We start from the raw sequence: 13,036 nt of genomic DNA, 5'->3' as shown, positions 1-13,036 counted from the left end.
AGGGATGAGGGGGCAGCTTTGGGCTGGGCAGTGTGAGAAGTCCAGTTCTCCTGAAGTGATGAGCCTTCCATATGTAAGAGTGTTGAAAGTCATAGCCACTCAGCTTTGAGGATTAACACTGAGGAGTCTACCTACTACATGCCTTCAAAACCAAGGTGATTAATCATGTTTTCATTTACTTTTTAGTTCTTGAGCTTTTTGTCCCAGCACTTTTACACCTTTCTCTGAAACTGAGAAGAAAAAACATAATTTTCTCTATAGGGAGCTGAGCTTGCTCTGTAAAGATCTGTGGAGTCAGGACTTTGAGAGAAACACAAGTGTTGTCATATTTGCAGTGTAGTTGTGGCACCTCGCAACATTTGTCTCCTGGCTTTCTCAGCAGCCTCTTCCAAACTCAGGGAGACAGATGAGAGTTAGTTCAGCTTTTAAAAAGTAGTATTTCTTTCAGCTAGAAACTGTAAAACTTAAGTGTCCAAACTACTTAGTTAATTTTCACAGCAGAAGCTGGATTCAATATCAACTGAATTGTTCTTTAAAAGTTGTGCGTCTGCCATAGCACATAGGTATGTTTCTGCTTTCACAGAGTAAATATTGCTCCACAGTGCTGCATTCTGTGCTCCTGGGGAGGTTGGCACTAACACAAATACGCTGTGAAGCTCTGTGCTTCCTGCTCACTCTGAGTATCAAATTATTCCCACCTTGAAAAAGCTGGGTTTGCCGTTATTTACAGAGCTGGTCTCATCAGCAATGTGCTTCCCTGGAAACAATGTTTCTTCCAAGAGTTAAAAATATGCAGAAACCCATAAAGGGTTTTAAATATATCCTAGTGCCATTCAGTGAAAGTGCTAATTGGTACTCCCACACAGTGCTTTGCAATTAATCGTGGAGCTGCTGTTTAGAAAAAATAGGGGAGAGTCTCAAAGTCAGAATACAATAGACAATAACATCCTGTCTGAAAAGATGGCACACAGCTACAGACACTAGCAGATATCTTTCATCACCGTGTCTCCTGATCATGATAAGGCCTACTCTTCCCCCAGCCCGTTCTGTGTGTGTGGGGAGTGTGTCCCCTGTTCTACAGGGGACTCTGGGGGCTGTACAGATGAACTGCAGCGTGTGCTCTTCTTCCCTGCTGTCTTCCAGGTCTTCCTTGCTGCACCCTTTTCAATCCTGGATTTGCTGGGCACTTGCTCAAAGGCTCCTGAAACTGAAGAGGCTGCTTTGGGCAGAATGGGGGAGAGGACTGGCTGATGCAGAATCTCTGAGTCATGTCCCAAATTCCCCTCTGCAGCAAGGCTGCAGGCTAACCTTGAGCTGTGCTCCTCTCAGCACTGAAGGTACAGCAGGATGCAGCCCTGAAGTTCTGCATGGGAATACCTGCATGAGGACCTCCTCCCATGCTCCCCAGCTCAAGGCTTGTGAAAAGCCAGCTTCGTAATGCATTGAGAAAGAACATCATTCATTAAATCACAGAGGAGCACTGCTGTGCAGAAGGACCTATCCTGTAGGCAATGAGGGCTTCCTCCCTCCCTAGTCCTCTAGATTTCCCTTGTGTTCAGGCCTGCTTCTCCTCACTGACCTTTGTGAAGTTTGCTTGGGATACCGATACTGAGGGTCAGTGCAAGGGAGGGGCAGTAGCACCTTTATTTGTATTCTTCACGCATAACTGGTTGATGAATGGCATGAAAAAACAAAGACCACAGCTGTGTGAAGTTATTAAAGATTATGAAGGGAGGGGACATTTGACACCAGTCATGTTATCCAGCAACTGTGTGATCTGAGGCTCCAGTGCTGCTATTTTGCAGGGCATCTGGGAGGATAAAGCCCAGGGGCACCTGGGCTTTGCCTTGTTTGCCCCAAACCCTCCCCTAGATTAGAAAAGCAAAGGATCCCCAAACCCAAGGACAGGAATGTTCTTGTTGTCTAGATCAGACTGGCTGAGCACTGCCCAGGGGCTTTCAGGAGGCTAACCACAGATTTACTGCGGAGCCTCGCCTTCTGAGAGCAGCACGGGTAGAAACTGCTCCTCTTTGATGCTGGACCTCAAATCCATTTCATTTTCAGTGTATCTGTCCTCGTTGCCATGGTTGTGGCAGCTTGCAAAGGTGAAGTGGTGAGTTTGTGCCAAGAGAGACTGGAAGCAGCCCTATTTCTTCCTCCTGCCTCCTGCAGCTGCACCCACCCACTGCCTGTCCACACCGAGCTCTGGTGGGGAGATGCTTTTAGTTTGCACCAAAACATCCCCACTACGCGCAGCCGTGCGTGGCCCCCATTGCCAGGGGACAGGGACAGCCTGTGTCCCCACCACCTGTCCCTGCAAGCCTGCTTAGAGTGTCACAAGCCAGCCAAGCCCTTTGTGCAGCCTCGGCAGTGTGTGCAGGACTGGTGAGGATCAAAGGCCGGCTGTGAGTCATTTCAGATCCAGTGAGTGATCATTGGTTGGGGGAAGAGGCAATTAGGCTGGCTTCACTATCTTGCTGTTATGCTCAGGAGAGTAACGGGGTGGTGTTGCTGCCATTGAGAAAACTTTATTTGTTAGGAGTGACTCATGGCATATGAGTCACAGATTATACATGGGAAAAACTACCCATGCTCCCTGCTGGGAGCTGAAAGTCCAGTGCAATGTGCCCGGATGAGTCTGGCAGCTGGCTGATAATGATAGCATCACCTGGTGAGCATTTCCTTCCTTTCATCTCACCCAGGGAGGATCTATCAAAGTCAGGTCTGCTCGTGCTACCGGTAAGTGCATGTGCTATATACCTGCCCCACTGCAGAAGCTGAAGGGGAAATTACCTTTGACAAAAACAGCAGAGAACCAGAAGAATCAGATGCAGACCCCTGGTATCCCAGGCTGCCAAGATCCCTCGAGGACTTTGTAACCCTTTGAAAAGGAATTTAACCTGCTGTTCCAGGTCAAAACTTTGTGACCCCTCTAGTTTTGGTAATAAGATATAGTGAATTTTGACTGCAAAGCTAACACATTTACAGTATCCAAAATCTCTCCTCAGATCTGAATTTTGCAGTAGAATTGGGCCATCTTTTGTTTAAAAAAAAATTGGGTCAATTTTTATTCTGATTTTACTGAATTTTATTGCAGGGACTTGCAATCTTCTGTTGAATTGTGTCTTTTTCATAAACTCAATAAGCTTTTTAAAGATATGTTTCCTATTATTTCTGCTTCCAGAACAACCTGAGGTTTGGAAAGACAGAGGCAATCAACAATAAATGAGACAAAATAATTGCTTGGATCTTTACTTTTTTTTTCACTTTAAAACCTAATTTTAGATCTCAGCTGAGGCTTAAGGTTTGTTAATTTGCCCAAACTGTTTTTCTTTCTTCCAGTAGAACAAACCCAGTCAAATTGTGTTTGCCCTTCAAAACTTAGGACTGAGAAGTGCCCAGTGCAGAGTTACTCAGTGTAATGAATGTAAACACTGGGAAGATTACTTATTTCTTTTGTACATCTTCTTTTGAGCTGGAATTTAATTGCACCACTTGAAGAATATCCTCTTAGTGTATAAAAACACAATTATGGAGATCTGATCCTCAGCCTCACTTCAGTAGATGAGTGCTGCAAAGGTGTGTAGCTGTAAAGCAACCATGTCACGTCTTCTATGAGGATGCTGTTCTCTTTTGGGATCACTCTGTGGTGTCTGCTTTGAGATGGTGGACCCTGGTCCAGATATTTCTGCTTTTTTATGCAAACAGCCTTTGCATAATCTCAGACACCCTGAGTGGCTGTTGAAGGGCTTGGCCCTGAAAAGATGTAGTTGCAGCACAGCCAGAAATTGGATGAACCTCTCTGCTGCCCATCCTGGTGACCCCAAAGCAGAACCCCTTTTTCTGTGAAGGTGCCCGTCACCTCCAGCTCTGTCTTTGTGCCCTGCCTAACCTGCAGCCATTGCCTTCCTGTGCAGGGACACCCAGAGGGGACCTGCAGGTGTCTGCACTGGCACTGAGGCAGTGTCCTGCCCAGCAATACCCAGCTTCTCCCCTGCAGATGTATTGCTGCAAGCCATCCACATCCATGCAGCTGTCGGAGCGCCTGGCAATTGCAGCCTCTGTCATGATTGAAATGGAAATAGGTGAATTAAAGCTGTTTGCTGAACCCATGCAAACACATCTCTCTCTCTCTCTCAGACACACACACGCAAAGCTAGATAAAGAAGGGGCCCAACAGCAGAGTGTCATGTCCTGAAAATCCACTGGGGAAAGCTCAGTGCCTGATCTGCCAAAATTCTTCCATTCTCATCACAACGTCCAAGAAAGAGACTGGTGAAACCAGGCAGTCCTTTTTCCAGGAGGCTTGGGTAGAAGAGAGATGATGTCTTGGCTGCAGGCTGGTAGGACACTTGGGAAAAACATGGCATGCCCTTCTAGATACATGCTGTATTTTGGTAAACCCTGTTATCCACCCTTGAAGATTCTCTGGCTTTAAATAGTATCTTATTGAAGCACAGACCCCAGTCCCAGCTACTACAGAAGCTGCAGCCCATGCAGTGTGCCTGGCAGATGCTGCCTCATCCAGGATGGAATCGCTGTTGGTAAGATCTCCAGGGCACTGACAGCCTTGCACCGGAGACTGGGCACGGTGCAGACACACCATGACTCTGATCTCTTCTGGTCAGAATCTCTGAGCATTTTCATAACTCAGTGGGGAATCCTGTTCTGCTTTCTATCTATCTGCAGAGTAATGGCTCATTTTGCTTGCCCTTCCCCCAGCAGTATGGGTGGCTTTGTTTAGAAAAAATTATACAACTGAATAAGAGCCAGTATGAAAAGCCAGATCTTGAATGGATCCGTGGGCACGACTGCACTGTGATGTGAGGATAGGCATATCTCTGTGAGACTGATCTCCTGAGCATGGAAAACAATAGGAGGGCAGATGTAGCCGTGGGGCTGCAGAGTGAGCTGTCAGAGGGACACCCAGAGCCAGGGATACACGCTGCGTTTTCCAGCTGGTGGGAAGATCAGGCTGTGCTGCTGCTATCTCTGCTGATGAAACCATGTCTCAGCCAGATGTCCCTGATTTTGCTGTGAAGCTCTCGCTCTTGTGGGAGAAACTCTTTTCTCCCCTCCTATTTCTTTGACTGCTTTTATTCCCAGTTCACTAAATTACCCCTGTATCATCTGTTGGTCACGTCGCTCCTTTCTGAATTCGCACCAACAGCAAATCAGGATGGATGGAAGCTAATTCTAAGCATTCAATCAAAGCAGAGGCATGCAGGCACATACCCAGAGCTTGCACTGACCGCTGCTCCTATGGGGCCACAGCTGCCAAGGGCAAGATGGATTGGCCTGGTCACTGTCCTGCATGGGATACAGAGCAAAGGCAGCCTCTTGGGTGGAAGCGGAGGGAAGGAGAGATCAGATGCTGCTGTAAGTTTTTTTGTTAACATCTTGCTGAAAGCTGCAGCAGATGTTAGAGTTTAAATTGCTTCTTCACACCCTCTCATTTTTGTGGTCAGTTTTGCTAGAATTTTTGTGAAGTCACAGAAGGCAATTAAGAAAGGCAGAACCAGATCCTGAGCTGGGTATGGCTGTTACACCAGATTGCCCTCACTGATCTTCTGGCACGCAGTTTTCAGTCATGCTAAAAGTACAGCAGACACAAAGTCTAAGTATGCAGAGGGGGACATTGTAGATCCCCACCAAAATCAGTATAAATCTTCCTGTCAAAACCAGGGACAGGATCTCACTGAACTTACTCAAAAGATGATAGGGAGAAGAGAAATTGTGTTAACCTAAATCTTCTTGCATTTTTAAGATTAAAAATTTGGTCTTCCTCTAATCCTTTCTGAAGATTTTTGATTTAGTGTTTCTTTTGCCCTGCCACTAAGCTGCTGCTGCTGCTGCTGATGGGACTGTCAGTCTGTCCCACACATTAGCCAGGCCTTACGCAGTTTCTCTGTCAGGGAGGAAGGAATGGCATTGGGGAGCAGCCTGATAACAAGTCATCCATGATCCCTTCCTATGGGCTGTCCAAAGCCTATTCACTGGCAGACTCATACCTTGTCTTTGGGATTTCCTGAAGCCTCAGTGAGCCAGAGTTAATCATCTCCTCTCCCGCTTCTTTACTCTCCCCAGAATGGAGAAGCAAGTGGGGTCCAGTCTACCTTGAAATCTTAAAAAGTTTCAGGTAGAATTCAGGAAGAGAGGAAGTCCACAGCAGAGTCTGGTCCCACAAAGATACAGGATATTTATTGTGGTCCAGTTTTCTTTTCTTGCCAACTGCAGATTTTTGCATTGATACAAAATTGATACAATTTAAAAAAGCCTAGTAAATTTTACACCACTCATTATACCATTATCATGATGCTAAGTGATTCTAAAGTACATAAAGGATCTAGAAAATCAGGCTTATTTTTTATCAACTTAGTTTTTAAAATAGAGTTTATTTGATCCTTGCTAGGCCCTGTCTGACATACCACATTATTTTTAACAAGCCAAAAATCTTCTCCAGGATTGTTGTGGCTGAAAAATTAATAAGATAATGTTTCCATTTTAGGAAATCCCCTGAAAACAAAATAGAAAAAAAGCATTAAAAGCCACTAGTCTCATTTTCAGGGATCTTTATTGCCCAGGGCTTCCATCAGTCACTGGGACTGGAGGCAGCACAGCTTCTCCCAGATGTCAAGTCTACCCTGCTGAGGGGTTTTACTGGTGTGAATTGAATAAGAGACTGGCTCATAAGATGAGGCAGAGTTTACCCCAGAAATTCCCATTTCCATATTAGTTCTGGCCTGGTGAGGTGTTTCTCAGGCTGCCTGTCTCTCTGGCGATGGAATGCCCATGGGACACATAAATGAGTCTCTCCAGTTGTTTTGCCTAGCCCTGATGGTAGAAAAGCCTTTTATTTGCTTCTCTGAAGAGGCAGCAGTGGAGTCCTAAACCTTCAGTGAATGGGAGGGGAATTTATTAAAAACAAAGGAAGGCTGCAGGTGTAAAATGTTTGTCATGCTAACACCTGAACAAACATATCGCTGCGCCCTTGCTTATCTCCTTCCCACTCACTGCCTTTATTGGGTCCTGTGTCCTGCTAACTGCAGACATATTAATCAGGTGGCTAGATTAGAGCAAAGTCACTGCCTCTGGATTGTCTTATCTAGACCATGTAGATGTGTCATTGTAGAGATCAGGGCCAGGCCAAAGCGGTTTTTTATGCCTTTGTGATGACGGAGCTGCTCACTGTTTCCTGTTTGCATCAATTCCCTGTGCCTCAGAGGGAAAGCCAGCCTTCTCAGAGACTGCAGCAAAGTCCTCTGTTGTCCCATCTCTACAAAAACATGTACAAATACATGGCATTTTAATCCTATTTCACCTTTATTTCATAATTTGCATTCCTTTCCCCACAAATGTCCATTTTCTTCTCCATAGAACAGTTTGATGAAGCAAGGTCTGTTTTTGATGCATACATTTTGCAGCCCACAGTTGCATTGGTGTATTTGCAAACATCGCTCAGTGATCTCTGCTGCCCTGCACTTGTTAGACCTTGATTTGTTACTGTCTGCCCCTTTCTTTCCCACTTCCCAGCTGTGCCATGAAGAGGTTCCTGTACCAGAGTGAAGCTGCCCAGCTGCACAGGGAGTTGGTTTGCCCAAGGTGGCATCAGGACAGGGTGGAGGAGGAAGGAAGGGAAGGCAGCTGGTGCAGGCAGCACCACATTACCCTCACCACGGGACTGCATGGTGTGAATGCCTCCTTTCTGCTTGTCTTCCCTCCTCTGCCACTGCAGGCAGAAGCCTGATGGCTGTGACCTCAGTTTTGTTCTGTCTCTTCTGTCCTGGGCTTACCCTCTAGGGCAAGGTTGGAGAAGATGGTCTTGGATGTCTTTTCCAACCTTAATGATTCTATAATTCTATCCACTGGATTTTGTCTACCTAGCCCACAGCCCTGGAAGTTGTGTCAGTTTCTCCCTTCATGAACAAAGCGGAAAACTGCTTTTGCACATACTGAAATCCCCAAATCTCTTCCTGTTCCTGTTCCCTTTTTACATTTTTGATGAAGTAGATAAAAACGGCATGCATTCAAGAGCTTTGAGAGTGTCACTGTCTGCTTTGTGTGCTAAAGGCACATCCAAAGTGAGTTTTTGAAACACAAGATGCTTCTGTGCTAAAATGAGTTTTCTGTGCTAAAATGAGTTGCAGGCACCATGACAGCAGCATGCTGCTATGCTCTAGCTGGGTTTCCTAGACCCCAGCCATCAGACAACCTCTGGAGAAGCTGAGCTGGTTTTCAATAGCTTTTTTCTGTTCCTTGTTCTGTTTCTGGTTCATTAAAATTAGAGGTGGATTAAAGGTAGATCCTGGGAACTGAGCGTCCTCATGCTTTGGAAATCTCTGAGTCACAGCTGAATGCAGGAGATGAGTAAAGGGGTCATGGCTGAGTAAAGGGGATGAGGTCACAAATCAATGAAGCAATTTTCTTATTTTTTATAAACAGCCAAGAAAAACACGGCAAAATCCTCACCGCTTAATTCATGGATTAGGACTTGTGTACAACATACATGGTTATGATATTCATAATCAAAATAAATATGTTTACCAGTTCTGTAAATCTCCATAAATTCTTCTTCCTCTTCTGCACGTAGTATAATTCTCCAAAGACTTGAAAATGTGCATGGTGAGTCTCTAATGCACATTTTATTTGCTGATTTCCCGTGGCTCGGTACAGACATTTTAACTTCAACAGAACATCTCAGCAGGAACTTTCTTATCAGGATTTCTGAGACTCACAACTGTATTCAGAACATCCAGTAAAAAGATTCCTGTGTCTCTGGAGACATCCCTGCTTAAAACCATATTTGCTTTCCTGGCAGTTTCCTCTGAGAGCCTTTGAATACGGGGAACAGTGCCATGAGTGTTAAGCTTTTCTCTCCCCATTGCTACAACTCCAGCAGGCGTCGAGTCTCATGCGCTTGTACTCGCCATGCTGCCGGGGAATCTGGTGTGTTGTGAAAAATGACTGAGATTATCATGACAAAAGGTTCCCTCCACCTTTTGTACCAGGAACCTCTTTTGCCCTAGGAAATGTCTGTGTTTCTGAACAAGGCTTAGCAGTAATCTCGCTCCAAATTGTTCTCTTAAAGGAGCCTCTCCTGTTCACAGCACCCTGCGCTGGCAGAGGGAGTGCAAGGAAAGAGAAGCATCGTTTCTGGTGGATTTTGTGCTGCTGATTTCTACCACAACAATGGTTTTCTTTAAGGGCTTTTCTGGGATAAAATAGGATGTGAGTATCCGACATAAGCTGCTAAATATAAAGGAAAGCTCTGTGCTTTGTGCAGATATGATGTGGTCTCCTTGCTCCTTTCTGTCACTTCGTTCTCCATAGGTGGAGGTCTGATGGCCCCTCATTGTTGTGAGTGTCATTACAGGCAGTCCACGAAGGCTGCAGGTGTACACGGAGGATCTTGCACTGTAGGTATTTCATTAAGCTCCCAAATGAGTGAAGAGCCAGAACATACTTGGGAACTCCTAATGGCTCCATAAACTTTGAGGACATAACTTTGAGTGGCTGTTAAGTGACAGGGATGTCCCCAGAGTGACTTTGGTCATGTACTGATTCCAATGCAATGTGTACATTAGCTATTTTTGGCTTGTTTGCATAATAAACATCTCTTACAGATATTTGCCTTTTAAGTTCCCCCCGAGTGGCATTATGAAGAGTGAGATTGTCACTGTCCCTGAGAAGCCTGCGAAAGGGTGATGCTGTCACTGTTTCAATAATGGTTGTGCACTGAAAGCAGGTTTTAATGCCTTCAGAGAGAAGTTCTTTTTGTGAGCAGGACACCCTGTAGCTTCCACCACACCAAGGCAAGCAAGTCTTGGCTTTCCCTGCAGCGGAGGTGAGGGGGTAGAGGGAAACCCTGCATCTGTTTCAGGAGAGAGTCAAGCACCAACACCCCACCCTTGCAGGTATCTGTGAAGCAGAACTCGGGTTTCTGAACCCAAAGCCTCCATCTCTCGGGTAGGAAATCATTCCTTTTAGATAGGTGTCATCTTGAGCTTTCAACTCTACTATTTGCATGAAAAGATCTCATCCTGCTGTCAAAACAGCCAAGTCCTCACAATTTGTACTCCATCACAAACTAGTAAATACAAAATGTATTCAAATGCAGAAGGCATTCCGTTACCTCCTTGCAGAAGCTGATCAATATCTTTTCTCTCAGCTAGTGCTGCTTCAGTTAGCAGCAGACAAGCTGTTGGATTTAGCCTTCCTGGGCTGACTTTATTTTTAGCTGGGAGTGGCATTTTTCCTCTGGAAGCTTTCCCTGCCTCACATCACGCAGTGAAAGCTGCTCGCTGGCATGGCACTTTCCCCTCCTTGCTACTACATTCCCTCTGCTGACGTTGTAGCCTTCAAAACATCAGTTTACTTATTAGATTACCATGCTGCCTGCAGTGAGGGAGAAAAAAGCCCTAGTGCACAGCTTGGGCTGAGCATCGTGCTGGGCACCTGCCTGCAAAGGGGCTGACTGGCATTGAGGACACAGCAGGATGCGGCAGGCACTGGGGACAGGCAGGACAGCAGCTACAAGGGGCTAGCATGGCACCTTGGCAGTGCTCTTGACCCCACCAGCACCCAGGACCCTTCTCTGTGCTGGGTCAGAAACCTTCCAGTTCAGGTCTGCTGGAGTGAGGTGATGGTGTGCTGTGCAGAGGTGCAGACAAATTATTTTTGTTGGAATTCGTGTGGGGAGAAAGGTTTTTCTGCTATCTGAGGATTTTGAGGGGCAACACAGCTCTGATGAGAGCTCAGTTGGTCCTGACAAAAGCAGTGTGAGGATGTGCTGTGAGAGACCCCCTGCAGCAGCTACCCAGTGTCTGGGATTTTGGCCAAAGTCCTCAGTGGGAGGAGCAGACCCCACAGCCTGAGCTGATGGAGACAGGAGAGAAAAATGGCATTGTCTCCTGTGGTTTGCTCTCCATGTTGAGACCACGTGCATTCCTCAGCAGGGCTCATGCTGGTTTCTGTTACTCTCTGTTTCCACCAGCTCCACCTCTTGCAATGAGTCATAGCTCAAAAAGCACACTTCTATTAAAGAAAAAAAAAACCAAAAAACAAAAAACAATGGTGGAAAACAAGAAGTCATCACAGCTATAAAGAAATATTTAACTCCATTTCAACATCAAATAAATCTTTAGATAGCACTGAATATCTGTGAGAGGTGGATGAAGTCTCCTCCATCTCTTAAATCTAGTGACAGTTTATAGTGAAGTGATTTGTGCACTGACCTATCTGTTCCAAAATTTCTGTTCTTCAATCTCGAAACTCCTCCCTTCCCTTAAGAGCTGTGTCTCCAAATATTCCCTGCACAGCTGCTGGCATGTCCAGGGTCCACTGCTGTGATACAATTATGCACAGTAAATATCAGCACTGAGGAGTACTGAATACCCAGGTGCTGGGCAGATTAATGCAGTCCATGCCTCCTCTGTAGTCCTGGCATGCTTCCTAAGAGAGCAATGATGACATCCTGAGCAGGCAGGTAATAGCAGGCTTGGTACTGAAAAGATGCACAGATGATCCTTTGTTCCCACCTCTAAACCCCACCAAATCAGATGCACAAAACTGGCTGCTGCTGCCTTCTGGAGGAGCATGCTGCAAGAGCCAGAGTCTTGGCAAGCAGAGTATAAATCATCCGTGATATTCGAGCCTGTTTGAACTTTGCACTTTCTTTTCCTCACTAGATAACATTATTGAAATCCTACTGTTAAAGACCCTCAAGGTCATAATGCAAAACTGAAAGGAAATAATTCTGCACATCCCTGACAGTCTCTTCTAACAGGAGGATCTCCAGCTTGGGTCTGTGAACACATGAGCCTGTGTGCCTGGGTGTTTTAAAATCTCTGCATTGTTGTGGCCAGAAATGCCTCTAGGTCCATATTGTTTCCTGCTTCTACCACAGTGCACGCGTGAAAATTGGGGGTTTTCTTTATTATTTGCTTACATGAAATAAGCCCTCTTGAGCCTGAGCTCTCTTTCCAGCTCAGCTCCTCTGAGAAGAGTATTTACTCCTGTTATTTCTCCCTAAGACTCATACTCCTTTAGTATTTAGAGGAGTGAGAACTGCCTTCTCTGTCACATGGGATGAGCTGATGTAATGGTTCTTCATCTCAGTGTAGGGGGGCAAGTACCCACCCACAGTGGTCAAATGGCAGCCACCACACATGCGGGACATGATGCGTTTGGCTGCGATTGTATTTTAGCATCTGTGAAAACAAATGCTGCAGGTCAACAAACTCTGTGGCTGGGACACTTGACTCAGGAAGGACCATTAGAGTGGAAAATGTATTTCCTTCTGTGGTTTTCACCAGCTCACAGTTAATTTCTCTTTGTCCCAGTGTCACCGATACTCTTGTCACTTTCCATGTCACTGATATTCCCAGAGTATTCTGAGAAACACTTGATATTGTGCAAGCACATGCTCCTGCTTACTTAGAGCCAGCCATGCTGATTAGCCAGATTGTGGGCAGCACAAAATATCCAGCCTACTGCTGTTTGCTGTATTGCTCCCGAGGGGAAAAAAAAAAAGCCCTGCTAGACATCATCCTCCCCCCCAAATAAACCCAAACCAAAAATTAAAATTATAATAATTAATTTAACAGCACACTCCATTAGGAGTAAATTCGTGTTCTTAGAGGGCTCCATGATGGAGTATAAATGCCTCATTAATATTGGATATATCAACCTGGGAGCAGAAGCAAAGTCAGAGAGAATAGTGACTGGCAATACAATGAGTCCACCAGACCCCATGCAGGGACGTTCCCTTTCGTTGCTCAGCTTGCATTCAGATACATCCTGCTTTCCAAAGACACCATCTGTGCGGGTTTCCAGCGCCTGGGTTGTACCTCTGAAGCACAGCCTGGCTGGATTCCTAGGGCTTTTCAGGGCTTTTTGAGCAGGGAAAGAAGCTGTGGGCAGGCTGAGTACAAGCCAGACCCCAGATGACCTTGACGCTGTGTCCCACAAGCTATAAATACTGCTTTCTTCTCGGTGTGCTGTGGGAAGAGTTGTCCTGTAAGAAACAGCAATCCCT

The sequence above is a fragment of the Motacilla alba genome, chromosome 2 (assembly GCF_015832195.1).
Source record: "Motacilla alba alba isolate MOTALB_02 chromosome 2, Motacilla_alba_V1.0_pri, whole genome shotgun sequence".
Classification (NCBI taxonomy): Eukaryota; Metazoa; Chordata; class Aves; order Passeriformes; family Motacillidae; genus Motacilla; species Motacilla alba.
Note: the sequence above shows the minus strand (reverse complement) of the source record.